The sequence below is a fragment of the Bombyx mandarina genome, chromosome 11 (assembly GCF_030267445.1).
Source record: "Bombyx mandarina strain Sakado chromosome 11, ASM3026744v2".
Classification (NCBI taxonomy): Eukaryota; Metazoa; Arthropoda; class Insecta; order Lepidoptera; family Bombycidae; genus Bombyx; species Bombyx mandarina.
The window spans coordinates 1,037,384-1,042,109 of NC_143218.1; the positions used below are offsets into that span (position 1 = coordinate 1,037,384).

The 4,726-nt window shown below is 43.7% G+C and overlaps 1 pseudogene across 1 annotated transcript; it reads left to right on the plus strand.

Moving 5' to 3' along the window:
* Positions 1–1,640: 1,640 nt before the first annotated feature.
* Positions 1,641–4,474, plus strand: LOC149501882 (activity-regulated cytoskeleton associated protein 2 pseudogene; annotated as a pseudogene). Its single transcript, XR_016323731.1, has 2 exons — positions 1,641–3,078; positions 3,362–4,474. The product of XR_016323731.1 is annotated as an activity-regulated cytoskeleton associated protein 2 pseudogene (transcript).
* Positions 4,475–4,726: the final 252 nt, after the last annotated feature.

Here is a 4,726-nt window from a genome sequence, read left to right on the forward strand (position 1 = left end):
TTTATTTCCACAGATTCGGTAGAATCTGGCGCCAAGTTCCGTTCAAAAATCCCGTTGTAAACGGAGCGCCAGACTACCGACTGTGTTTACTGTGAGCAGAACAGTTTTTTGAGGTTGCGAAATTTTATTTAATTCTACGGTACTTCTGGTTCCTAAATTGTATATTATATCAATCACTCACAACTATATTTTACTTATATTAACTAGTTATATCAATTACAACAATTAATCTACTTGAAATTATTAATTTTATCACCACAAACTATGGCTCGCTCAAAAATTTCGATCCTGACTTTTTTCGATGTAAAAAGTGACATGCCACAGACTATAAATATTCGAGAATGGTAATCTACGGCCGCCAGGGTGCGCTGGAATTATTCATTTGTAATGGATTTTATGACCTGGTAACTGAGACCTTTAAGTCATGTCTTATTTTAATTTATATTCATATTTTTATGAAAAATGATATTATGGAGTGAAATGAAATGTGATATTATGGAGTGAAATGAAATGAAGATGATTAATTTGAGACATTAATCAAATGGGATGAAATGAAATGAGATGAGATGATATGGAATGAAATATAATCTCAGTAAAATGGTGGTGGTCATTTACTAAGATCTCAGTGGACTTTTTGGAGGAAAACGAGAAGTTACGTACAGCGGCTTTGTTTAATTTTCCCACATTTGTGCACTTTCACAGATATTAAACAGTTAATAAACCACTATTATTACACATTTAAACCCGAAGAAACACTAAATAGACAAATTAAAACAAATCACACAACTTCACACCTCGCGTTCCCGCCAAAAAGTCATTATTCCTACATAAACTGTAGCTTCAAGGGGATAGTTTGCAGTTCTTATTGAACGGTTTATACATTAAATAACGTTAATGTTGTTACTGTTAGTATTTTAGTTTAAGTACTGCCGAAGCAAGTACTGTTGTTACTGTTGGAGAAACAATTTTGTTTTGTAATGTAATACCGAAATACTTTACGAGATGGCGTTACAAAAAATCCCTTCCCAAAACTATAAAACCGTTGTGATTGTCTACGAATAATAAATAATATAATAACTAATATTTATTCGTAGGTGATTGTTTAAGATGCTATGAATATTTCGGTTTTGATTTCATCAAAATAACTTGAACTTTACTAATGAATTCCGAAGAAAATTCTAATTAAGGCTGAGTTAAGTTCAGCTTTTTATTTAAGCCTCTTACTGTAGTTTTTAAATTACATTTATGCGGATTGATGTTTCAAGGCTTTCAGATTTTAATTTTAAATTCTGAAATAATTAAGAACAGCGTCATCTACCCTTCACATTTGAAACAAAATTTAATTCGGTTTAAATTTGTAAAAGTTGATGTTGATTATTATTACACTGTAACGCAGCGTTCCGTTTCGCGGGGCAACAGCAGCCAAAGGGAATGTGACTCAGGTCCGTGCCGCGACGACCCACCCCGCATTACCCGCGCCCGCGCATCTGTTGCATTATTCGCACCCCCAATTAGTGCGCGCCAGACTTTGAAGCGGAATACACGCGTCCCCGGTCGATACCGGAACTGACAACCCGAGAGTCTCATGCCAGTCGGGCACCTAACATTAAACTGGCAGCCCAAGCGCGGGCCCTTTAACTAGTATTTCGGAGTGAATCTACGTAATTACGACACGTACTCGTCGTCAGTCACGGCGTCAATCCGATTTTCAAGACGTTGAAGAAGAAATTGGTTCAACCGCGGGACCGACGCCAACATTTACCGCAAACAACATGGCGTCATTACAAGAAAGTCAAATGGCAGCATTCGAACGCCTACTCGACCGTGAGCATAAAACTCAACTCGAATCATCAGCAACACCCACGTCGGAGCCGACATCGCCGCCTTCCTCGACGCCCGCTCACCATTCTGGGAACTTCGCGTCATGCACGGCGCGGTTCAGCGGAGCGCCCGGCGACTCACTCGACGGTTTCCTTGACGCGGTCGAATCATACAAAGATTGTGCTGACGTAGGACACGCCATCGCGTTACGAGGACTTTCAATGTTACTAACCGGAAATGCAGCCGTGTGGTGGCAAGGCGTTAAAGCTAGCATCACTTCCTGGGACGACGCTTTATCATCGTTACGAAGCGCTTTCGGTGATTGCAGACCGCCCCATCGAGTCTACTTAGAGCTCTTCAAAATGTCGCAAGGACAAAGAGAGAAGACGGAGATCTTCGTTGCCAGAGCACGAGCCCTACTAGCTCGACTCCCACCTGGTGACCTTAGTGAGAAAGTTCAAATTGATATGCTTTACGGCCTTCTACACCGTCGTGTTCGTAAAAGATTAAGAAGAGACGAAATAACTTCATACGACACGTTATTAAAGAAAACGCGCCATATCGAGGACTCCATCTACGAGACCAGTCCGCCTGAATTTATTCATCATCCTCAGCGAGCGACGCCACGTTCATCGGGTAGTACCGTAGGCGAAGTTCCCGCCGGTGCTTCGACTTCGCAGCATACATACGCGCGGATGACGCCGCGGAAAATATTCAACTCGGGCGCCGCTGGCGGTCCGCCACGCGACGACAGCGCTGCGCCGAGCACCGTTCGAGTCCCCGCGCCTCGCTACACGAACACTGATAATGTATCATCTACGTCGATTGTTAAAAGACTTCTGTGTTTATTGCAAAAAGTACGGACATATTCGTGATGAGTGTTTAAAATTAGCGTCAAAAACGAAATTCGACAACGAAAATACGCAAGCTGTATCCTCGTGTTACGGGTGTGGTACCAAAGGTGTTACTCGGTCTCAGTGTACAAAGTGTAACGCAAGTTATTACGCCGCCGACGCTGCACGGACCCGATCAGTCACATCCGATTTACCTATTGGTAAAGTAAATACACAGCTGTCAAGTTCAGTGAACTCTATTCATCGCGACAGCTCGTTGCATAGAGCTTGCACTTCAAACACCGTAAAGTCGTCCATTTATATTAATAATCGTAAACAATGTTTTGTTGATAATGAAAATAATTATTATCCTACCGATTTTAAGGCGATTCTTCCTCCGCGCTTTTTCGGTACTGATAACAAGGTTAGACTTCAAAATTATTCTAGACTTAATCATAATATAAACAATAATATTAGTTCTAGGAATAGGCCCCTGATGCGTTACTCGAGTGGTACCGAACCATAACATAGTTATTCCGAGGTACCAAGTGGCCGCGATAGGGTGACCATGATGAACGAAAATAGGGTGACCATGGAAAACGTCGGACATTTTTCGAAGATTAATTCTAATGTGAAAAGTGTTGCCCAGAGTAACTCTACTGAGCACCAGGTTAGGTTAAGACCAATTTTAAGTGTTCAAATTTTAGGTATACGAGGTAATGCTTTGTTGGATACGGGAGCTAAGAGTAGCGTTGCCGGTGCGTTGCTTTATGAATTGCTGTTAAAGCATAACCATCCGTGTGAGGAAACCAGGCGTCGGGTGAGGCTTGCAGACGGTTCCGCGCGCACCCGCCGAGTTTTGCTCACTACTCTAGAAGTAAGGATAAGTCTCGAAAGGTCAGTAACCCTTGAATTTACTGTTTTTCCAGATGCTCAAAATAATGAAACTTTGCTTGGCATGGATTTTTTGGTGGCGGCAGGTATTGTGCTTGACTTTGCTTCATCCACTTGGCATTTTTCGGGAAAACGGGTTACCTATCCAATTGAATATGAGTGCCCTAAGCCATGCATGTTTGCTTCTACTGCTGACTTCCTGCGTGATGATAAGGGTTCTATGCTTGGCTCCGATGAACGGCAGCAGCTATCACATTTATTGCAGCAGAATGGAGACATATTTAGGGTGGGGGGAGCCCCAACCCTTTACGCCGAGCACCACATTGATACCGGTGATCATCCGCCTATATCGGTACCGCCGTATAGGCTCACTCCTGTGCTTCAACAGCGAGGAGAGGTTCTCGCAATCGATTTGTTCGGGCCACTGCCAGAAGGAGAGCAGGGGGGGCGATGGGTACTCCTGGTAGAGGATGTAGCTACAAGATGGGTAGAACTCTACGCACTTGATGATGCCACCGCCGTGGCTTGCTCCCGAGTCCTACTGGAAGAGTATTTCCTTCGTTATGGCTTGCTTATGCGTCTAAGGGTGTAACACGTAAGTTCATGCCACGACGGCATGGCCCGTATCGCGTAGTAAAAATAGTTAGTCCTACAACGTACTTCATAGCAGACTTGTCAAACAATGTCATCGGCAAGTATCACACCGCGGATTTAACCCACTCTCCGTCAAATTCAAGTACGGATCCAATTATGCCAAAGAGGCAGAGAGGAAGGCCGCGTCTTCAGACTAACAGTCCCAAGTTGGACTCGGGACGCGTTCCCAACTTGGAGGGGGAGTATGTAACGCAACGTTCCGTTTCGCGGGGCAACAGCAGCCAAAGAGAATGTGACTCAGGTCCGTGCCGCGACGACCCACCCCGCGCTACCCGCGCCCGCGCATCTGTTGCATCATTCGCACCCCCAATTAGTGCGCGCCAGACTTTGAAGCGGAATACACGCGTCCCCGGTCGATACCGGAACTGACAACCCGAGAGTCTCATGCCAGTCGGGCACCTAACATTAAAACACTAATTAATTGAGCGTTTCATTAGCTTTTAAGCTGAGTGACTATTAATAATTTATTTTTATTAAGTAATAAATGAGCAAAAAATAATACTTAACAAGAAGATATGAAATCC